This window comes from Phoca vitulina, unplaced genomic scaffold (genome assembly GCF_004348235.1).
Source record: "Phoca vitulina isolate PV1807 unplaced genomic scaffold, GSC_HSeal_1.0 scaffold43, whole genome shotgun sequence".
Taxonomy (NCBI): domain Eukaryota; kingdom Metazoa; phylum Chordata; class Mammalia; order Carnivora; family Phocidae; genus Phoca; species Phoca vitulina.
In genome coordinates this window covers 8,042,521-8,067,378 of record NW_022589746.1, presented here as the reverse complement: position 1 = coordinate 8,067,378, position 24,858 = coordinate 8,042,521, and positions in this window count along the sequence as shown.

Sequence of the window (24,858 nt, the reverse complement as noted above, 5' to 3'; positions counted from 1 at the left end):
TCTCCAAAGTGCTGAAAATACTTCCAGGTTTATATAAGGAGGACGTGGGACAAAGGTCAATGGGTATGAGAGCTGGGACTGGACTCAAGTCCCCTCAGTCCTGACTGGAACCCCAGTGTTCCCTGCTAGCTGAAACCAAACCCCCGAGTAGCACACCTTGCAGGAACGCAGGGGGCAGGAAGCTTACCAAAGGGGGGGCTCCACCACGAAGACCGGTAAAGACAGAACCAAACCAGTCTGCTCCGAGGTGGACCCCATTGCTGAGCCTCGACAAACTTTCTCCCTCATCAGAACACTTAAAATCACCCCCACGGTGGGCAGATTTAATGAGTTAAGGAGACCCACGGGGCCGGTTGTATCTATTGCGCCTGCGCACGCAACTTCCGGTCTCTCTCCCCGCCCCTACGTAGTTAGACGTCACTCCTTTCCCGGCTCAGTCTCTTTAAAAATCTCTCCTCGGCGTTTGTTCCCGCAGCAAGCGTGGAGGATCCGCGTCTTTTCCACCACTTGAAAGGTAAGCTGGGAAGAAAAACTGAATCACCTAAGAAATGCAGACTGAAGTCAAAATGGAGGCAATTGAAGTTCTCTTTCAGTTCCTTGGGATAAATTTCTCCAAGTGGAATTGCTGGGTCAGATGGTATGTGTGCTGCCCATTTTCTCAAAAAAAAAAAAAAAACAATATGTAAGGAAGTTGGGTGAAGATTTTAAATGAAAGAGTACTTTTTTAAAGATTGAAATATTTGAGAGAGAGAGCACCGAGGGCGGGGGGAGGGGCAGAGGGAGAGAGAAGCTCAGGCCGACTCGCTGCTGAGCACCAGCCGGATGACTAACCTGGGGCTGATCTCAGAACCCTGAAATCATGAGCTGAAACCAAGAGCGGTCGCTCAACCGACTGAGTTACCCAGGTGCCCCAAAGAAACGGTACTTTAAAAGGTAATAACAAAGCAAAGCTCCAAACAGGAAAAGTAAAATGAATCCGTGTTTTCAGATTGCCAATTCTCAAACTAAGATTTGTGCCCAGATTGCTTCCTTCCGAGTCTCACTAGAACCCAGTCTCCCTGCGGACCTGACCCCCACCCCACCATTCCTGGAAGGACCAAGTACATAGTCCTAGGTTAATTAATGGAGTTGCTTAGAACTAGGGTTTTCCCTTAGCATGCAGTCCTATATTTCCTTCTCTTTTTGCCCTCAAGGGGAGGAATGGGAAATGAAATCTTAGTCCTTTCTCCCATCTCAAAGTAAAGACAACACAATTCTCTGAGGGTGGATGAGCACAATTGGAGAAGACCCAAACTCCTGGCTCCAGGGTGTTCTAGCAAAAAAAGGGATTAGCCTCGCTTCAGTCAGCACTCCTAGGAGGAGGCAGTTTAGGTCCAGACAAGAATAACCCAGTTCCAGTTTCTGAATTGAGGAAAAAGATTAGACTCTTCAGGTGACCAATTAAATCTTTACATGACTGAAACCAATTTACATAAACATTTCCCACTTTCAAACAAAGGAACAACAAACTTCAAGCTACTAAAGAACAGAGACGGTTGGGAAAGCAGGTAGTCTCAAGGTTACCTGCGGCAGGATCTGGTACCAAGAGATAAGAGTGAAATCCTGGAGTCCAGGCTGAGTTCCCACGGGGCAAAGGCTTGTTTTATTCATTGTCCAATTTTAAAGTGCTAGCCAACTATTCCACTGGTTGAATTCATTTCCACTGAGAAGTGAGAGAAGGAAGAAGCTGGCAGTGCCAAATGACTCCTAGGCAGGACGGACAGACCGACAAGGACAGGGACCATAGCATTGTCTTATTGTCTCAGCACAGGTCTGGCCAGCACTGGTAATCGGGGGACAGCTCATGACTAAATGCATGAATGTTTGATAAGCTTCCATCATGGCGCTGATCCCCCAGCAGTTATTCATCAGGGATCAATGCCCCCCACTGGACTGTAAGCCACCTGATAGAAATTGGGAAACAGGTGCTGTCAGTCTGTTTTAAGTGTCCAGGCACAGGTGCTCCCTGAAGAATGAGTGGATGTCGCAAGAATGCTCATCATTAGTGGTCCAGTTCCCATTGGAGCCTAGGCAGCCTTTAATCAAAATCAGACACAAATGATGTGTTTCAGCACTCTTTATACAGACTGTAAGCGCCCCTTCCCCTCAACAAACAGGAAGGTAAGCAGCCTCCTTCAGCCCACGTCATGTTCAAAACCCAGGAGTGGCCTCAGAAAGCCTCCTGACTTGACAAATAATAAATGAAAGATAATGTTTATGAGAAAATATTAGTACATGTTATTATTAAATTTTTAATGGGAAAAAAGTCACAGTGAATATAAAATCACAACTCCAATCAAGCACATGTCCATTAATACAAAAACACAAAAAAAAACCATAAACACCACAAGCAATTAGTCCAGAATTGCCCTGTTCTGACCCTCTTTGGATATTTCCTATCTTGGTTAGTGGCACCAACATGCATCTGTTTCCTAGGCCAGAAACCTAGGACTCTGCTAACTCACTCTCTTCATCCAGTTAATCTCCGTATCTCATTGTTCCTGACCTGGTTCACAGTCTATCCCTCCTGCCTGCATAACTATCCTCTATGGCCAGAGTGGCATTCCCAAAACACAAATTTGATCCCTTCCTCTCCTTTTTAAATGTTCATTATTTCTTCATTGCCTAGAAAATATGCAACACCCCCCCCCCCCCCCCCCGGTTTGGTCCCAGCCTCTCTCCTTCCCAGCCAGGCCTTGACACTGGGATGCCCTGATGACACCTGCCTCTTCCACGTGGCTTTAGTTAATCAGGAACCACCAAAGGCCAGCAGTGCTTTGGGAACAGTCCAGAGACCTTGGCCTTGGCCTAGAGGTCAAAACTCCGTGTGTGTGCCAGCAAGGCAGTGGCAAAGCAGCGCCCCCAATTGGGTGAGAAGCAGAAGTCAGCATCTAGGGGAAGCAGAGTGTGGATCAGAAATACTTGGGTGGGAGGATGATATTTATAGAATATAGAGGCTCCACATTATTCATGCAGGTGCAAATGACAATAAATTTGGATTATAACTTATTGTAATCCCCTTAAGCTAGCAAGTTCTGGAAAAAGTTAAATTAGACTTAAAAGTGATTTATTCATTGTATTTGATTTTGCTCTCACTAAAAGTAAAAATGATAGGGTTTTTCTTTGGTTTTGTTGTTTGCTTAATTTGTATTTATTTTTAATAAACTTTCAGAAATAAAATTAATATATGAAATTTTCTCAGAAACAAGCCATGTGGCAGCACACAGTAGCCTTTCATGGCTTTGTTTTTCTGATGGTTAAAAATGACAAGGGGCACCTGGGTGGCTCAGTGGCTTGAGTGCTGGACTCTTGATTAACACTCAGGACCTGATCTCCCGGTTGTGAGAGCGAGCCTGGAGTCTGCTTGAGATCCTCTCCCTCGGCCCCTCCTCCCACTCACACATGCATGTGCCGTCTCTCAGATAAATAACATAAATCTTTAAAAAAATGACAAGATTGAACTTCATGATTCCTAAATTTCCTTCTAGCTCAGGAATACCGTATTTATTTCTGGGGTGCATGAGATGTTTATATTTGACAAGTTGTATTAGAATTGTCATAATTCCATTTAAAGTAGTTTAAAACACAGGGAACAGGTTGTACTCACACTGGCTCATATTAAGGGAATTTGCCTGGAAAGGAGGATTGAGGAAGGGAATCTCAGGAGAAACCAGGGACACAAGCTGAAATTCACCCAGGCCTCAGGGATTTTTTGGGAGCCAGCTGGAGCTGCTCTCAAACATGGCCTCCCCCTCTCATGGGCTATGAGCACCCCTCCTGGCTTCCCCCCCCCCACCCTGCCGCACTGACCAGCTGGGATCCCTGTGTCTTCACAGCTCCTAATGCTGGCCAGGACCCTGACGCTGTTGCAGGAGCTTTATGCTCAGTTCCCCAGAGCCAATCCACTTTCTATTTCCCAATTCCAAACTCCATGCAGAGAAATAAGATTGGAGCAGCTCATCTTTGGTGTCAGACCTCGCTAATTACTAGCTGCCCCTGATTGTCCTCGAGGCACATAACCACCCCTGGTTCAGTCATCTGTGGGTAGGTGGGCAAGGTCATGTGACACAAACCCTGGCCACTGAAGTGTGGGTGGGCAGATTCCCTTAGCGTGGGTTAGCGTCAAGTGTGTACACCTGTGCTCTTTGACATGGTAGCCACTAGCTACGTGCAGAAATTCAAATTGATTGAAATAAAGTTACATTAAAAAATTCAGTTCCCATCCAAGTACTAACCAGGCCCGACCCTGCTTAGCTTCCGAGATCAGACGAGATTGGGCACGTTCAGGGTGGTATATTTACACTATCCACATTTCAGGTGTTCATGTGACTAGTGGTTACTACACTGAATTGCACAGGTATAGATAGGGAGCATGTCCATCATTGTAGAAAGTTCTGTTGAATAGCCCTGGCCTCTAGATGATAGATATCTCTGGTGGAGTTATTAAATGCAAAAGATGATGGGAATCTAAATTCAAATTAATTGAGATAAAATTTTAAAAATCCAATTCCTCATTGACCCTAGCCACATTTCAGGAACTCAGTAACCACATGTGACTAATGGCTACTACATTGAGTCGCACAGATATAGGACATTTTCCATCATTGTAGAAAGTTCTGGCCTCTACAAAATAGATATCTCTAGTACTTACTAAATATAAAAGATGGCAGGAAGAGAGAATTCTTTCATCAGCTTGTTGTCTATCTTGATGTTACAACTTAGATTTTAGAGAGAGGCTTTGGAGAAATATAATAGGCAGAGGACATCCAATTTTCCTCATGTACTTGCTAAGGATCATAAGGCAGCCAAAGTGACACCCCATCAGCCATCACTTTCTCAACAAGGCAGAGACTATTTCCTAAGTTGTGGCCTGGTCCATGATTTTGGGATCAGCAAGAAAATCTACAGATGCACAAGGGGAAAAATGAGAACTTGGGTGTTTTGTTTTGTTTTGTTTTTGATTCATTTGTCTCTGTCATAAATGCCCCAGATTCACAGTTGTGAGATTTGGTACCTATGCCAACAGGGGTTCCAATGTCTGCTCTGTCAGGATGACCCTCAAAGAATGGTCTTGAAGCATTAGAAGCACAGTGTTTGGTCCTAGCACAATAAGAAAAAAATAGATTGGTCAGGGTCCTATTGCCTCTCCTGTCTTTATTCTCATAACCAGAGGGGCCATTTATGAAGCACCTGTGGGATGATATTCCTCACAGGGCGCAGAGGAGGAAAGAGCGGGGGAGGGAGGGAGAGAGAGAAAATAAGTCAGAAGAGAGAAGCCTTCAAGTGACTTCCTTTGTACCTCTGATTCACCTGCCCCAAAGTGCCACCCTTGTAAACAGTCAATACTTTTCCTTTGCTTGAAGGAGTCTAATTTAGGTTTATTTTACTTGCAGCCAAAGGAATCTTCATTTTCCTCACGTCTTGAAGCCAGCTAATGACAGGAAAGAAAATTAGCTCATAATGTAACGGATGCTAAATTGTAAGTTACTCATGGCTTTAATGTTGCATCTGCTCACCCAAGTTTAATTCAGATTTTTTGAAAGTACACTGAAGATTTGATGCTGTCTTTCTGTAACACTCTGTATTATTTGCTTTTTTGTTTTTTTCCTCACTCTCTCACTTTATTAACAGAGTTCATTTTTTTAAGAGCAGTTTTAGGTTTATAGGAAATTGAGCAGAAAGTACAGAGGGTTCTCCTCCCTCCCCTCACCCCAACAATTTCCCCTGTTATTAACATCTTGCATTAGTGTGGTGCATTTATCACAATTGATGAACCAAGAGTAATACATACTATTAACCACAGTCCATAGTTTACATTACGGTTCACTTTTTAGGATATCGTACATTCTCTAGGTTGTGTAAATATACCACCCTGAACGCGCCCAATCTCGTCTGATCTTGGAAGCTAAGGTGGTCTCTCCACCATTGCAGTATCGCACAGAACAGATCCACTGCCCTAAAAATTCTCTGTGCTCCACCTGTTTGTTCCGCTCTCCCCACAAACCCCTGGTAACCACTGACCTGTTTACTGCCTCCATTGTTTGCTTTCTCCAGAATGTCAGAGTTGATATCATACAATATACAGTCCTTTTAGATTGGCTTCTTTCACTTAGTAATATGCATTAAAGTTTCCTCTATGATTTCTCATGGTTTAATAGCTCATTTCCTTTTATTGCTGAATAATATTCCATGTCTGGATGGACCACAGTTTATTTACCCATTCACCTCCTGGAGGACATCCCAGTTGCTTCCAATAATGAGTAAAGCTGCTATAGATAGTATGACCTCTTTCTCTTATGGCCCGCCTGTCCTTTTCTGAAAGCTGCTTTTCATTTTTCAAGAGCTACTCAGATGTCACTGGCCTGACAACCTTCCCAGCTCCCCTAGATGGTATAAATCATACCACGGTATCTTCCTACCACACTTCCTGTATGTTTCTATAAGCATTATCCCATTATTGGGTGGTTTCTTGGTGTCTGTATTCTTTGCCACAGTGAACTCTTTCAGGATGTACTCTCTGCTGAGCTACTCTACTTCCCTTTGTCTTGGTTTCCTCGTCTGTAAAATGAAGATGTTAGGGTTATTGTGAGAGGTAAATAAATAAGTAAATTTAGAATAAATTTATATTTAGAATATATATAGATTGTGTATATATTTAGAATATATATTTAGAGCATATATAGATTATATATAGTTAGGATATATATTTAAAATACATATTTAGAATATGTATATGTATAGATTACATATATAGAGATTACATATATTTAGAACATGTATATTTAGAACATATATATTTAGAATATATATTTTTGTGTATATAGATTAGAATACATATATTTAGAAGTATATATATATATTTAGAATAGTACCTGGCACACAGTATACACTGTATAAATTTTAGCTATTCTTTTCATTATTAATACTAATTTGTGTATACATAGCAACCAGCATATAGATACCATTTCATAAATAATTTTTGAATCAATAGTTTCCTCATGGGTTGGTTGATACATGACTGATGTTGACTTATAATTTAATGTAATGACAACTCTGTCAGAGTCCTACCATCTCTGCTGGTGGGGGTTTCCCCACAGGGAGAGTCTAGGCTAAGCTCTACCTGGGCTGAGGGCCTGACAGGTAATGGCCAGATGACCAGGCCTGGAATTATTATTATTTTTTTATTATGTTAATCACCATATATTACATCATTAGTTTTTGATGTAGTGTTCCATGATTCATTGTTTGCGTATAACACCCAGTGCTCCATTCAGTACATGCCCTCTTTAATACCCATCACCAGGCTAACCCATCCCCCTAGCCCCCTACACTCTAGAACTCTCAAGCCTGGAATTATTAAAAGAACTGGGGCATCTACCACTTTCAGGTTCACAAACTTGGTAGATCCAGAAACTTTATATCTAGTGCTTCTGACTTAATTCACCTCACAGGAATTGACACACTTAAATAACATAAACTCAGCAGGCTCTGGGGAGAAAACTAGAACATTAATTCTTTAATTTTCCATAAAATCTATGATTGCCAGGGGGAGGTGAATGGTTGGCTAACCCTGATCAGTGCGTTTATTTTCTCCCTGTAGGAAACGCAGTGCCACAATCCTACCTCAGTCTGTGGGTTTGAAGACATTTCACCCAATTTATATACAGTCTGTGCCATTTACATAAGGACTATAAAAAACATCAACACTTCCTTCATATCCTCCTCCCCTTTCAGCAAGAAATAATTAAAGTCAAGCTATAGTCAATGTGTGCTGGATACCCTGGGACCCAAGTCCCAAAGTCTCAAATTTGGAACATATCCGAGTTCAAATAATCCAACTGCCTCTCAGCTTGTTTGTGCAGTAGGGTTAGGGATACCTACTTACAAGGGTTGTTGTGGAGGGAGTTGAGTAGGAAATGCACTTCAGGCATTTAGCAGAGAACCTGCCTCAAGTTCCCTTTCTCCCTCTCTCTCTCTTTTTTTTGGGGGGGGTGGGGAGAGAGAGCACACCGTGTGGGGGTGGCATGCGGCATGCGGCACAGAGGGAGAGAGAGAATCCCAACCAGGCTCCACGCCCAACACAGAGCCTGATGCAGGGCCAGATCCCACAGCCCTGAGATCATGACCTGAGCCCAGATCAAGAGTCAGATGCTTAGAGGGCCCAGCTCCTGCTGCTGAATGCCCACTTCCCAGTGCAACAGGGTTTCCAGAGGCCCCTCTGCGTGGCTCATGGCTAACTTGTCTTAAGGCTTAGGTATAACCAGCTTTTCAAAAGTTGAGTCAAAGTTTCTAAAAAGTTAAATCTCTTTGGGCCACAACAGCACTTGAGACTTAATTACTTTTTAAATGAGCTTTGATCTCTCAGTTGTGACAGGCTTTCCATCTCCCCCCACCCCACAGTTCAGTCGACTATGCCTAATTATCTTATCTAGCTAAGTCATTAAATATGCATTTGCTGGCGTCATTTCCTTTCTCCCCCCACCCTCCCTGGAGATTTTATCCTAATTACTGATTTGCTTTCCTTCAGGAGAGTATGATTAGTACGTGAATCTTTTGTTCGCTAACGTGTCTATGTAGCTGGGTGGCCTTGTGAATCCACTGTGCTGATACTAATTGTGTCCTCCTTCCCCTTTCTCTCCAGAGGAGAGACTTGGTAGGAAGAGAAGTCCAAACTCCACAGTTGGTCTAAATGAGCAGTTTTTGAACTGGTTCAACCATTGGTGTCTTAGCCAGGGTTCCTCTGAAGCGAAGACCGAGACGAAGTCTTCAGGGCAGGTAGTTTGCATGTTGGCAGGACAAGAGTGAGAGACCAAGAGGGGTTACACTCTCACTCAGGGAAGGAGTGAGAGGCAATGCGAGAGCATGTTGCCAGGTTAGCCACTCTTTCAATGCACAGGGGTTCCATCCTGCTGAACCCGGATATACCTTTCTTCATTCCCTTAAACCTATATTAGACTCTCCCTCTGTAGTAACTTCACATGCTGCACCTAGGTGCATTCCTCCACCTCCCTGCAGGAAGTATTAACCTTGTCTTTTCGTTCTTTTTCCTGAAGTTAATTACAGGGGCCAGGGTTAGGATGCTGCTTGATAATGTCTGTCTTGCAGAACCGATATCAGACGTGAGGTTAACATGTAACAAACCAGAAGCCCCAGATGGCGCTAGGATGCCAACAACAACTTGTAACCTGGAGAAGTTTTGAGGTCTATGCAGGTCCTGCCCTAACCTGCACATGCTTTGCTAATCATATATAAACTGTTCCTAGGCTCAATAGGGCAAGGCAGATTTGGGACGGATCCCCTGCCTTCTCATTGGGCTGCCCTTCTGATAATAAAGCTTTCTTTGCTTCCAACCCAGTAATTCAGAGATTGGCTTACTGTGCATCAGACTCATGAATCTGATTTCAGGGTTTGGCAACACTGGCATTTTCTGAGGATCTTTCTGACCTGTGGCTCTGAATGTCTTTCCCAGGGAAGCAGCATTTATCCATTGACCCTGGTTCCCTATCAGTCATAGTGATGTGGTTTTGGAATACAGGTGAGGTTTGGTGGGGTGAGGTCCGGAGCTGAGGACCAAGAAAGAATTCTTGAGGCATCTTTGGTGCAAAATGGTGGTTTATTAAAGCACATGGCCAGGACCCCTGGTCAGAAAGAGCTGCTGCACCAGGGTCTTGAGGAGTGGTGATTCTATACTCAGGAGTTGTGGGAAGTAAGGAAAGGGAGGTTTCAAAAGAACTTTCATATGCTAAAGAGGACTGACCTACAAGATACCAGAGGTCTTGCCATTGGCAAGTTAAGGTGGTTTTCTCCTCTAGCAAGGTATTAACTAACATTAAGATAGTTGGGAGATTCCTGGAAGAATGTCACACATGTCCCACCCAGGGGTGGGGCGTGGGGGGAGGTTGCAGGGTGTCAGCTTGTGCTTTGTCTTCTGCTAGCCTTCTGCTCCCTCATCAGTAGGACTTAATTCCTCGGGCTGTCCTTCCAGGTAGCAGGTGTATGAGTAACCTCGTAGGCGATAGAAACCTCAGGCTTGTCATGCTGCAATTGCAGAAAAGCCCAGAGTAGGAAGCAACAGGTCCACGGCATGATCCAGGCAAGGCCCTGCAGGAAGGAGCAGCTCCTGCCGGCAGGCACCTGCGTGGAAGGACAAGGATGAGAGGCGTGCACTAGAGATCAAACCTTCAGCCCTTTTATTTTTTTACTTCCAATCTAATTTCATAAATGATACAACCCTTTCTCAAATCCTATATCTGGCCCTACTCATTTCGAACTGAAATTTAGAAGGAAAATTAAGTTGACTCTCAGCACTATTTAATGACACTCTGGGTGCTGTCAGTTATTTCAAAGAACATATTGTGAAATCCTCCAAAAACAATTTGAACTTGTGTTTAAAAATACCACAGCACACATTTAAGAGGAGTATTGAGTTGGGGAGGGAGGCATGTCGTTGAGTCAAGCGGCAATGATCTGTCCCCCCTCATAGAGCATCAGGAGTTTGCTTAAAGCATGACACCCGCCTTGACACCGTCCTGTGGAAGCTAGTGGCTGCCTGGAAAGCTTCTGCCACTGAATACCCTTTAGGGAGCGAGGAGACTTCAAATCCAAGATGATGGAGGTGCAGAGAATGAATGCTGCCTTGCCAAATAGAACGTATTTGGGAAAATACTTTTCTCTGGCAATGCAGGAAACCGTTGTCTGCTTCTGAAGTGGCTGGCATGTGATTCAGGCGGAGCATTTTTATATTTCTTAGCATAACAAAAGTAATTTAGAGTCTAAATGCGCAAGACTCTAGAGGGCAGGGTGTTGATTTATGTACTTACCACATTGTGGCTAATCATGTATTTGAAAAACAAGATGAATTACACTAAGACAGGCAAATATGTAAAGGCCAGAGTGTCTTCGGAAATCAATTACTCCACTCTGGTTAAAAGTCACATCCATGGTAACTGGCAGGAGGAGGTTTACATTCAGATCTGTAGAGAAAACATGACCTTCACCATCTAAGTTAATGAAAGAACACTGATGCATTGCCCTGAGGAAAAACAACAATCCTCTAGTCCCCAGAAAAGTGAGCTACTTAACTATGTAAATTATGAGCATGTGGTTGCAGTTTTCATCAGATGTGATTTCTCATTCTGAGGATGTTTTCAGGAAGAGAGCCTGACATTAGGGCAAGGAAGTAGGATATTTACCTGAAAAGAGTCAGTCCTAAAGCCTGAAAAAAAAACTTTAAAGTGTGTTACAATTTCTGGAGGAGAACAGACCTTATGGTATTTGTCTATGCTATTTCTAATCTGAGACAATGGATAATTGAAGAAAGTTGATGTTCCAGATGACACTGTGGAGAAAAAGTCAGAAGGGGGATCCATCCATAGAATGATTGAGTGAAGCAGGTGGGTAAGTGTTGGGAGGCAGAATGTTGGAGGTAGGGCAGAAACTAGAAAGGAATATTTGTAAGATTAGTCATCTTTAGACAGTATGGGCAGCGAAGGCAGAAGATAAAGTGTTGAGAAAGGGATAGGCAAGGTCAAGGCCTTAAGAAACAGGCAGTTTAGGAAGTTTATTTTAGAAGCTGCAAGCAAGATACGGACAAGAAGGTTATGCTAAAAGGCATATTTATATGAATGAGGGATTTAGCTGCAAGCTTTGGATACCTTTAGCTGTAACTCAATAAAAATGATTAAGGATAAGAAGAGAAAGCCATGATTTTACTCTCCTGCTCCAATAATTGAGAAGTTTAACCTTTGCTGTTCTGGAATTGGAGACATGGCAAAAAGCTCAGGCTAAGGTGGATAATAATAGGAAAAGTAAGATTGCTGTGTGCGTGTGCGTGTGTGTGTGAGAAAAAGAGAGATGCTCTGGGAGGCTTCTACATAAAACCAGACTGCCAACATGTTTATAAATGTAATTAACTTCAATAAATTCTTATCAAGAGGATTAAAAAAAACTAAAAAAATACAAAATGCTGTATAATTGACTTGGGAACATCAAATGCAAATCATATGGAAGATAAATTCTAGTTAAGGAACACAAGAAAGGGGCGCCTGGGTGGCTCAGTCGTTAAGCATCTGCCTTTAGCTCAGGTCATGATCCCAGGGGTCCTGGGATGGACCCCCGCATCGGGCTCCCTGCTCAGCGGGAAGCCTGCTTCTCCTTCTCCCACTCCCCCTGCTTGTCTTCCCTCTCTCGCTGTGTCTCTCCCTCTGTCAAATAAATAAATAAATAAATAAAAATCTTAAAAAAAAAAAAAAACACAAGAGAAACTTTTAGAGGTTATCAGCTTCCAGTAAGCAAATAAAATAATAAAAGAAAGACCATAAACTTTCTCTTAAATACCGAAGGATAGTTGAAGTACACAGTTTATTACAGTGCCATTGTGAGGAGGATTATAATGTAACCAGAAATCCTGATCACATTCAATTTTTCAGTATTTTAAATTACTGAAACGACAAAAACAGAATTCAGAGCATTTGATTTACCGCCTGTTTGAAATATGGATACAGATTATTAACAGATATGATAAAGATTAATATTTACTGAGCATTGTTGAGGCACATAGTAATGTTGGGTGCTTAATCTCATTTAAGTCTTATGACAATGCAATGAGGTTAGACATTGTTATCTTCATTCTACAGTGGAGAAAAGTGAGATTTAAAAGGCTTAGGAAATGTGCCATGTTCAGTTTCGTTCATGGCTATATTTGTAGTACCTAGTCTAGTGTCTGGCAAATAAAGGTATTTAGTAACTATGTGCTGAATGAATGAGGAAGGAACGAACGAACGAACGAAGTGGCAATGCCTAGACTCACATCCTGGGCTACCTAATGCCAAAATTTAAGGTCTCTGCTGTATTGCTTGTAACTAATAGGACTGTGAAATATAGTTTAAAAGGAGAGTTTAGTAGTATTAATAACTTTCAGTAGCCACCAAGACAAGTAGGCTACATCCTTTCTTTGGGACTTCGATGGCTAATCCAGTGGGATATGTACCAAAACAATCCAAACACCTACAGAGAAAGTAGATAGAACTTGCAATTTAGCCTCTCCCTCATTTTCCAAACCAAAAATTAGTGCGTACATTCAAGATAGGCTTAAAAACTCATTAGAGGAGATGTATATTGAAGTACCTGCAAAAACCCATCCTTACAAATAAACCCCAAAGTATTCAACAATCAGGCAGTCATCACAGTCTTTTTTTTTTTTTTTTTTAAAGGGGTTAGGAGTCAGGGGTGAAAAACAAACTATGCTCACAGGAGACAGAAATGAAGACCTTCAGAAAAGTTTCAAAACATGAACTGGAAAGAATAAAATCAGAATCATGCAACAGGGGTGACGTATGCCATGTCCACCCCAGCAAGAAGTCATTTGTGCATCTTCAAGGAGGCAAATTGTCTCCACTTGGTGCACCATAATTGGATGATAATTATATTAGGAGCTGAACATGGTGTCTGGAGGCAAACTGGAGGCCAGCAAACACGCCTTGCAAGACTGCTTTACCGTTGCTCCTTGCTAGGCTCCTTCAGTCGTGATCCCCAGGGAGACAGACATTTAGCCTGAAACTCTGTGCTAGGAGAAGCTGCATGTCTTTAGCTCAGTTCAGTTGCCTTTTCCTGGCTCTGATTATGCCTTGCCTTGCTTTTGTAAAAATGTTTCAGTAAAGTGGTAAGTACTCATACAAAGTACAGGGAGTGGGGGGACTTCCTTTCTGGTGGTGTAAGTAGGCTCCCTATTCTGATCATCTGTTCCAGGAAAAACAAATACACTGAATAAAATAAAAAACCAACTTTGGTTTAAATAAACATTTTTTAAATATTTATTTGAGAGAGTGAGTGAGAGCACAAGCAGGTGGGGAGAGGGAGAGGGAGCCCAACACGGGACTCAATCCCAGGACCCTAGAATCATGACCTGAGCCAAAGGCAGATGCTTAACTGACTGAGCCACCCAGGCACCCTAAATAAACATTTTTATTAAAGTATATCATGCATAGAGAAAAATATTCCAGTAATTGCATAGTTAATTAGCACAAAGTGAACACATCTGGATAATAACCACCCAGATCAACAAATGTAACCCCACTTGCATTTTAAAAGCTAGCCTGTGCCTGCCTGCTCTCAGTCACAAAGCTTCTCCTCTTCCCAAGTTGATTTTAAAATCATAAGTTACTTTTGCCTGTTGGGAATCATATAGTACTTATTGTTTTCAGATGTAGCTTCTTTCAACTTTTCCCTCTCACTCACCTTCCCTCCCTCTCTCCCTCCCTCCCTCCCTCCCTCCCTTCCTTCCTCCCATCTGTCTATCCTTCCTTAATAATTCAGCCAACCATTAGATGGGGGAGCTGGGCGAGGAGGGGGCAGTGGTAACATTCCTGTGTGGGCTGAAGGAATCCCAAAGAAGTGAGGAGGACAGCTTCCGAGAGAGTGAGAGTGAAGATGAGGGGAGTGGGAGCAGCCCAGAGAGGGCTGTTGAGGGATGCGGGAGGTGTCCAGTTTGGAGGAAAGTGACCAACCGGGTAGCAGCAGTGACTGGACATGGGGTGGCTGCATAGGCATGAGCAGCCTTATGGAAATACCAGAATCTGAGTGAGGTGAGGAGAGGGGCCCAGTGGAGGATGATGTAGCTATGGGAGACTGGTTACATAGAGTATCCATTTAATAAATAAATCTATTCAGAATAAAGGGGTTTTTAACTGTTGGAGAAAAAACTTACAAATATGGAAGGGGAGATTCTAGAATGAACTCTGTGGTTTTGGACTAAAGTTGGGAATATCATTGTGAATTCATAGTTTTCAATATGTAGAAATATAGAAACAAATGTAGATGTGGATATGTGTGCATGTGTGTGTGTAGAAATATACATAGATCCCCTAGGTTTGTCCACTACAAATATGAATAGTTTTACTTCTTCCTTTTCAATCTGAGTGCCTTTTTTTCTTTAAAGATTTATTTATTTATTTTAGAGCACGCCGGGGGTGGGGGGAGCAGAGGGAGAGGAGAGAGAGAGAGAATCCCACGCAGACTCCCTACTGAGCATGGAGCCCGACTTGGGGACTCGATCCCACAACCCTGAGATCATGACTTGAGTCGAAACCAAGAGTCGGACACTTAACCAACTGAGCTATCTAGGCGCCCCCTGAATGCCTTTTATTTCTTTTTCTTGCCACCTACTTTCCCTGGTTAGAACCTCTAATATAAAGTTGAATAGAAATGGCGAGAATAGACATTTTAATTTTGTTCCTGATGTTAGGGGGGGAAAGCATTCTGTCTTTCGTCATTAATTATGACGTTAGTTGAGCGGTTTTTATAGATGTTATCAGGTTTAGGAAATTCCTATTTCTTGTTTATTGAGTGTTTTCATCATGAAAGGCTATTGGATTTTGTTAAATGGTTTTTCTGCGTCTCTTGAGATGTTCATGTGTTTTTTTGTGCTTTATTCATTTTTTAAAGATTTTACTTATTTGAGAGAGAGCACAAGTAGGGGGCGGGTGGTGAGGGGCAGAGGGAGAGGGAGAAACAGACTCCCTGCTGAGCAGAGAGCCCAACACGGGGCTCAATTCCGGGACCCTGAGATCATGACCTGAGTCAAAGGCAGACGCTTAACCGACTGAGCCACCCAGGCGCTCCATGTTTTATTCATTTTTTAAGTGAAGTTCCTATTTTCAGTCTTTTTTCTCTCCATGATTTACTTTCAGTAAATCATTGTGATTTCTTCGAGTTCCCTGGTCTTCTGCGCCCTAAACTTTTGTTAATCCCATCCCACACACCTGTCTTCTCAGACACTGTATCATTACATTACTGTGTCTCTCCTGGTATTTGTTTTCTATTGCTGTCAAAACAAATTACTACACATTTGGCACCTTAAAACAACACTTAATAATTATCTCATAGTTCTATAGGTCAGAAGTCCAGACACCGTGTGACTCAGCCGATTCTAAGCTTTGTGTCTTAAAGGGTTGAACTCAAGGTGTTGGCAGGGCTACGTTCCTCTCTTGAGGCTCTAGGGATGAATACACTTCCAGGTTCGTTCAGGATGTTGGTAGAATTTACTTCCGTGCTGCTCTAGGTCAGAGCTCCTGTTTCCTTGCTGGCTGTTGGCCAGGGTCATTCTCACCTTCTAGAGGTCACCTGCATTTCTGGTTCCAGCTATTCTCTATCTTTAAAGCCAGCACCTCTGGTTTAAGTTCTTGTCACACTTTCAATCTTACTCTAACAGCCTCTTCCGACTTGTCTCTTTTCTGCCTTCAGCCTGAGGAAATTCTTTCAGGTGTTTTGTTGTTATTGTTTTGTTTGTTTTTGTTTTTCCTGGCCTTAGGTATTTTCCTCACAGGCTTCTGTTGATCATTACCCAGCTAAAGACTGGAGGGGACTCTACACATCACAGATTTCTCTCTCTCTCTCACACTCTCTGCAGCTTTCCTCTCTCTCTGGTTCTCTTCCCATAGAATCCTAACCACTGTTGGCCTCGCCAGACTCCTAGCAACATCTCCTTAACTTAGACAAGGTGGTAGTGTTATTTCGAGTAAGGGAAATTAACCAGCACTATCTTAAATAATTGATTTACATTGGTTGGAAATATCAAAAATTTAAATTCTTATATTCACTGACACCAAAGATTATATCCTGAGCATCAGTTGAGAAATACTGATCTATGTGAAGAAATCCAAAAAATTATCTCAGGACTGTTAATGGGTTGAATTGTATCTTTCCAACAAAAGGTATGTTGGTACCCTAGCCCCCAGTACCTCATAATGTGGACTTATTTAGAGATGGGGTCTTTACAGAGGTAATCAAATTAAAATGGGATCATTATGGGGGGGGGGAGTTGGGGGGCTAATCCAATATGACAGGTGTCCTTATAAAAAAGGGAAATACGGACCCAGACACAGACATAGGGGGAATGCCATGGGAAGGTTAGAGTTGCATTGACATAATGAAGTCACACTGAAGATTGCCAGCAAACACCGGAAGCATGGTGTTTGCTGGGGCAGAGACATGGGGCAGGTGTAGGGCAGACTCAGCGAGAAGTGTGATTTCAGAATGAACTGAGACAATACATTTCTGTTTAAGCCACTCAGAATATAAACAAACTGAGCATTGAACATGTTTCTAGTTTGACAACTAGAAGGATGTTGATTTTCTACAAATTAGTCAATAATTTTAACAATTAAAATCAAAACCCTAATAGGAATTTTTTGGAACTTGTGAAAATGATTTAGGTATTATCTGAAAAGAATTAAAGCATTAGAAAAATCAAGAGTTTGGTGAGGAATAATAAATGAGGATGGAGGGAGGGCTTTATTATAAACACATTTTGAAGTTTTAGTGATTAAATATGGCCCTTGCGAGTAACAGAAAATTAGTTCAAACCAGCTTAAGCAGTAATGAAAATGTTAGTGTTTCATATAAATGAAAAACTGTACGGCAGGCTTCTGGTGATGGTTTAGTCTAAATGTTCACAATGACATTAGGAGCACAGCTCTATTTCTCTGTGCTTCTCTCTTCTGCCTTCCCCTTCTGCCAGCATCATTCTTGGACTGCCTTTTCTCACAGCAAAATGACTGTCTAAACTGTTGGAGCTCAATGCGTGTCATTCAGATCCAACATAGATTTGTAGTCAAGGGGATATATCATATCAAGTCCCATAACTATCAAATGTCCCAAGTTTATTTCTGGTGGACCATCTTAAGTCACCTCCCTACCCCTGTAACAATCACAAGATCAAGGACATGGTTACTTCATTGCTGACCATCTTTGAACAATATAAAAAGGCTCTTCTTATGCAGGAATAATTGGAACCAGAACGAAAGGACACTTGAAATAGGAGGGAAGACACAACTGGATAGACTTCACCACTAAAACCACCTTTTAAGGAATGTTTTTAATGACAAATTCAATCTTGTCAGTGTGGTATAGTGTTTTTCAGGAATGTGTCCATTTCATTTTAGAAAAACTAAACTGTCAAGTTTATGGTTATATAGTTGTTCATAATACTTATTCCTTTGGATACCTATAGTATCCATAGTGATATCCTTTCTTTTATTCCTGATATTAGTAAATCATGCTTTCTCTCTTTCCTTTTTTCATGCTCAGTGTTCCTTTCAAAGGACCAGTTTTGGCTTAATTTCTATTTTTTGCTTTTATTTTGTTGATTTCAGCTCATATCTTTCTTCTACTTATTTTGGGTTTAATTTCTTTTTTTTATCCTAACTTCTAAATATAGAAACCTACAGAATTGATTTTAAACCTTTACTTTTTACTAATATAAAGACTTGAGCTACAAATTTGCCTCTACCTAGAGCTTTAGCCACATCCCATAAATTTTGATATGCTCAATTTTACTTATCATTCTTCTTGAAATAACTTCTAACTTTTTAAGGGTTTTTAAGGGTTTTTTTTATTTCAAATGGCAAAAAAAGAAAGGGCTAACAATAATGATAAATATGAGAAAGTGGCAAAGTTCATATAATCATGGTCGCTATTCTCTGTTCTTAACCAGCTTCTAGCCTTTGATGTTTATATTAGGGTTGGGAAGAAAGGGGGCCAGCAAACCCATCTCCTCACCTTCCTTCCAAGTTAAGGCCTTTAACCAAGGACTTGCTAATTCCTTTTTCCATAATGTCCCTTTATCCAGTATTACAACCAAAGATGAAGTTCAAAATAAGTGGCCAGTGATTGACTGCTTTCTGAATCTTGGACCTGGGTGGACTCAATTGCCCTGGAAAGCTAATACTCCTTACCCTTTTGGTAATTTCTCAGAGGAGCAATAAGAACCCAAAAATAAATAAACAAAATTCGTATGAGATGATAAACATAAAATCTAAATATTCTTTTACAACCACAGAGAATAAAGTAGAAAGAATTAAACAATCGGAATTACAGAGAAAATGCTCCATTCTAGATTTGCTTAATGAGGCAATTATTCAAAAGTTAAGGCATTGAATTTTACAATTATGAACACACCGAACCGATAAACAATTTCCTCCTTGGTCCTAGGAAAACTTTAGGAATAGGAGTGCTGGTTATCTCTTGCAAAAATCTCGTTTAGCTACATTGTGAAAGTTAATAATGTCAAGTCCTTTGCTTTGAGTTGTTTTTCAGTTCTTAACATTTGCATAAACTTTGATCCTTAAAATTCTGCCATTAAGTATCAGATAAAGCAGTCCAGTCTTAGCCAGGTTAAATGAATTCATCAATGCAGGTTAAATAAATGTACCAAATGTATATAGCTGGTAAGTGCCAGAGCTGGGGTTGAAATCCAGGTCACCTGACTCCTAGGTCAGTGCTCTGACACATCACACTGAAGGCCAGTGCCTCCTGTCCTCAGCAAATAGTCAAAAGGATCTTGGGGGCGTCAAGATCATTAATGCAACTTTCCCTTCAGCTGTAGTCAGTGAACTACTTGTACCAAATATTGTGCGCTGGGGGAGACTGGGTACTGATTTGAGATGCAGAGTCCCTGGCCTTATCAGGCCTTCCAAATCAGAATATTTTGGAGTATGGCTGAGGCATCTGAATTACTTATGAATTCCCAGGTGATTTATGCTCCTAGACTGAGAATCTCTCTTCTAGGAATGCTGAAAAATTGCCCTGTAGTCTCTACGTAAATACTTCTCAAGGGAGTATCATCTCCCAAATTTGCCTAACTCACTGTTGGGCAGAAGTATTAAAAGGCCAATGGAAAGTTGAGAAAAATCTACCTATATATTACTTCTGACAAGTGGTTACACGTTTTTGGAACAAAAATGGTTTTTTTTCCTATGACATCTTCAGAAACTTGTATTTTTCAAATTTGATGAGCAGACCATCTATACTTTCATTCAAGCAATTAATTGAACCATTCTCCTTGTTGGAGAAAATGAAAGTAAATGTTAAGAAAACTTTGTTCTCTCTCTGTGACCTTTTAGCATGAGGCATGTTCCCCTAAGCTTTGAAGCTACTTTTTTCTTGTCTTTCATTTTTGATTATTAAATATTTCAAGTATATAAAAGGCAAATGAAAACTCATACAGTGGACACTTGTATCAGACCCAAACCTCATGTGCTTCAGATTTATTTCCTCCATGCCACCTGCTTCTAGGGCCTCCAGCCTTTGGCTCTGCCTCAGCCTCCTGCACCAGACAACTTTTTTTTAAGCCCTCATCGTTCGGCCTGAGGCTGACCAATCTCTTCCCATTGACACATTGGCCTCCTTTAGGCCCTCTGTGTGCGTTCAGGCTGAGTGGCTCCTCTTCCTACTTCCCAACTTGGATCCATATGGGTCATATGGATCATATGGATCCAAGCATACGGATCTGATAGTCAGGGTGGGCTCCTAGAGGCCAGATAATTCAGTCCAGCGGTGGGTGGGGGGACTTGATATGCCTCAGGGTGAACTTTGACCAATGGGAAACAGGAGATGGAGGAGAAATGACAGATGTACTCCCTGCCCCATTTCCTTCCCATGGATTTATTCCAACGTACAATTTCTTTTTTTTTTTTTTTTTTTTAAAGATTTTATTTATTTGAGAGAGAGAGAATGAGAGAGAGCACATGAGAGGGGGGAGGGTCAGAGGGAGAAGCAGACTCCCTGCAGAGCAGGAAGCCCGATGCGGGACTCGATCCAGGGACTCCAGGATCATGACCTGAGCCGAAGGCAGTCGCTTAACCAACTGAGCCACGCAGGCGCCCATGGTACAATTTCTTTTTACAGAATGTCATGTGAGGTCCCAGCATGCCAACTGGACACACCCGCCAAGCTGCCAAGCAGCTTTTTCTCTTCCAGACTCATGGTGGAGTGCGGCCATTACATGCATGCATTAGTCGGCATTGTTACACATCCTTCCTTGACTCACCCTTGCTGCTGGGCTGTCCGAATAGAGCACAAGCACTTCCATCTTTGCCTCAGGCTACATTCTGGGGAACGGAGGCTAAGATAAAACCATGTAGGCACTAGCTGATGTAAACAGGAACTAGTTCCTTTCATGTTATTATACCTAGTATGGAATATAAATTATTTTTGCCTCAGCTCATTCTAAACTTGGCCTTCATGACATTTTTATATGCGGGCAGTCCCCTTACGATTTGTACTCTTCAAACAAAATGTTAAGAGTTTCTAGCAGTTTACCTCACTGGTGGAAAAAAAAATGCTTAAATAATTGCTTTTCTTCTGTATAAAAATAAGAATGACAATCATCGGGGCGCCTGGGTGGCTCAGTCAGTTAAGCGGCTGCCTTCGGCTCAGGTCATGATCCCAGGGTCCTGGGATCGAGCCCCGCATCAGGCTCCTTGCTCAGCAGGCAGCCTGCTTCTCCCTCTGCCTCTGCCTGCCACTCCCCCTGCTTGTGCTCTCTCTCTCACTATCTCTCTGTCTGTGTCAAATAAAAATAAATAAAATCTTAAAAAAAAAAAGAATGACAATCATCTGGCTATGAATTTTTATTAATTTGTAATATATCTTGCCAAGGCTTCTGCTCTATTCATCTTTATTTTATGTGGGAGGGAGGCCCTTAGCTTGGTCACAATATTAAAAGCTTAAATAGATATCTCCAATTTCTCTTGCTGCCAGCAAAGAATGTAACACCTCTAGACCATCGATTACTTTTCTTCTTAACATTATATCTTCCTGTATTTCTGAATTTACATATAAAGTATTAGGTCTACCTAATGTTAATAGAATTTTGAAAATTAGGTTGAAAACTGCAGGTAATTCAAATTACAATGTGCAATAACTTCCAGGTTTGGTAGTCCTTTAAAAAAGTCATTAACTCTAGTGTTTCTACTTACATGTTAATATAGTATTGTTCATGTTGGGAGCATCACACTTTATAATACTTAATAGTGTTAACCAGGTCTATAAAAAGTAAATTTTTTTTCTCTACAAACAAAAATTCAAAGGCCCATTTAGCCATGCTTAATGCAAAGGGAGGGCACATATATCAAGTTTACAGATTTCTTGGAGGAAAATAAATTTTATGATGTGTGGAAGGAATCAGAACATACTGTGGGTGTGTGGGAGTTGGTGGACAAGAAAGGCAAATCAGATGCTCCTTTGACATTAAAACACCTTTGATGGGGTGCCTGGGTGGCTCAGTTAAGCATCTGCTTTCAGCTCAGGTCATGATCCTGGAGTCCTGGGATCGAGCCCCACATTGGGCTCCCTGCTCTCATGTTGTCTCTCTCTCTCTCTCAAATAAATAAAATCTTAAAAAAAAAAAAAAAATCTTTGACATGCTAATATGTAGGATTCTTTGATCCCCTCAAACTTTTCCTCAACTGATGATACCCAGTATGTTCAAGAAGAAAATATGAACCAAATTGAGAGAGGGTGCACATGCATGCGTCTGCGAGCAGGGTGGACAGAGGAGCAGAGGGAGAGAGAGAGAGGGGGAGTGCATCTTAAACAGACTCCATGCCCATCATGGAGCTTATTGCAGGGCTCAGTCTCAGGACCCTGAGATCATGACCTGAGCTGAAATCAAGAGTTGGATGCTTAACCATCTGAGCCACCCAGGTGCCCCTGAACCTGAATTATTTTAATCATGGTGAATATTACAATGAGAACTGGATCTGTTAGCCACAATAAAGTAACTTATGCCCATTAGGAAAACCAATGAAACATCCAACAGAACTCCATCAAGAAGTAAGGTAGATACTGAAACAAAATATCAAGGTGAGACTTTCCTACTACTGTCTTGGAATAAAATTTTTTATTTTCAGTTGGCCACCATATAATCATTAGTTTTTGATGTAGTGTTCAGTGATTCAGTAGCTGTGTATAACACCCAGTGCTCATCACAACACATGCCCTTCCTTAATACCCATCACCCGGCTGCCCCATCCCCCACCCCCCCTCCCCTCTGTAACCCTCAGTTTGTTTCCTGGAGTCCATAGTCTCATGGTTTTGTCTCCCTGTCTGATTTCCCCCCCTTCAGTTTTCCCTCCCCTCTCCTTCTGTGCTATTCCTTATGTTCCACATATGAGTGAAACCATATGATAATTGTCTTTCTCTGCTTGACTTATTTCACTTAGAATAATCCCCTCCGGTTCCATCTATGTTGATGCAAATAGTGGGTATTCATCCTTTCTGATGGCTGAGTAATATTCCGTTGTATATATGGACCACATCTTCTTTATCCATTCATCTGTTGAAGGACATCTTGGCTCTTTCCACAGTTTGGCTATTGTGGACATTGCTGCTATGAACATTGAGGTGAATGTGCCCCTTCTTTTCACTACATCTGTATCTTTGGGGTAAATAGTAGTACAATTGCTGGGTCATAGGGTAGCTCTATTTTTAACTTTTTGAGGAACCTCCATACTGTTTTCGACAGTGGCTGTACTAGCTTGCATTCCCACCAACAGCGTAAGAGGGTTCCCCTTTCTCCACAGCCTCGCCAACATTTGTTTCCTGCCTTGTTAATTTTTGCCATTCTAACTGGTGTAAAGTGGTATCTCATTGTGGTTTTGATTTGGATTTCCCTGATGGCTAGTGATGTTGAACATTTTTTCATGTGTCTGTTAGCCATTTGTATTTCTTCTTTGGAGTAGTGTCTGTTCATGTCTTCTGCCCATTTTTTGACTGGATTATTTGTTTTTGGGTGTTGAGTTTGAGAAGTTCTTTATAGATCTCTTGGATACCAGCCCTTTATCTGTACTGTCATTTGCAAATACCTTCTCCCATTCCGTGGGTTGCCTCTTTGTTTTTTTGACTGTTTCTTTGCTGTGCAGAAGCTTTTTATCTTGACGAAGTCCCAAAAGTTCATTTTCGCTTTTGTTTCCCTTGCCTTTGGAGATGTGTCTTGAAAGAATTTGCTGTGGCCAATGTCGAAGAGGTTACTGTCTATGTTCTCCTTTAGGATTTTGATGGATTCCTGTCTCACGTTTGAGGTCTTTCATCCATTTAGAGTTTATCTTTGTGTATGGTGTAAGAGAATAGTCCAGTTTCATTCTCCTGTATGTAGCTGTCCAATTTTCCTAGCACCATTTATTGAAGAGACTGTCTTTTTTTCCATTGGATATTTTTTCCTGATTTGTCAAAGATTAGTTGACCATAGAGTTGAGGGTCCATTTCCGTAGTCTCTGTTCTGTTCCATTGATCTGTGTGTCCCTTTTTGTGCCAATACCATCCTGTCTTGGTGATCACAGCCTTGTAATATAGCATGAAGTCAGGCAACGTGATGCCCCCAACTTTTTCTTTTTCAACATTCCCTTGGCGATTCGTGGTCTTTTCTAGTTCCATACAAATTTTAGGATTGTTTGTTCCAGCTCTTTGAAAACATGCTAATGGTATTTTAATAGGGATGGCATTGAAAGTGTAGATTGCTCTGGGCAGCATAGACATTTTAATAGTGTTTATTCTTCCAATCCATGAGCATGGGAAGTTTTTCCATCTTTTTGTGTCTTCCTCTATTTCCTTCATAAGTGTTCTGTAGTTTCTAGAGTATAGAGCCCTTACCTCCTTGGTTAGGTTTATTCCTGGGTATCTTACGGGTTTTGGTGCTATTGTAGATGGAATCAATTCCTTAATTTCCCTTTCTACAGTTATATTGTTAGTGTATAGAAAAGCAACTGATTTCTGTGCATTGATTTTGTATCCTGCCACATTACTGAATTGCTGTATGAGTTCTAGTAATATGGGGGTGGAGTCTTTTGGGTTTTCCACATAAAGTATCACGTCGTCTTCAAAGAGAGTTTGACTTATTCTTTGCCAATTTGAATGCCTTTAATTTCTTTTTGTTGTCTGATTGCTGATGCTAGGATTTCTAGTACTATGTTGAACAATAGTGGTGACATGTGGTGACATCCCTGTCATGTTTGTGACTTTAAAGGAAAAGCTCTCAGCTTTTCC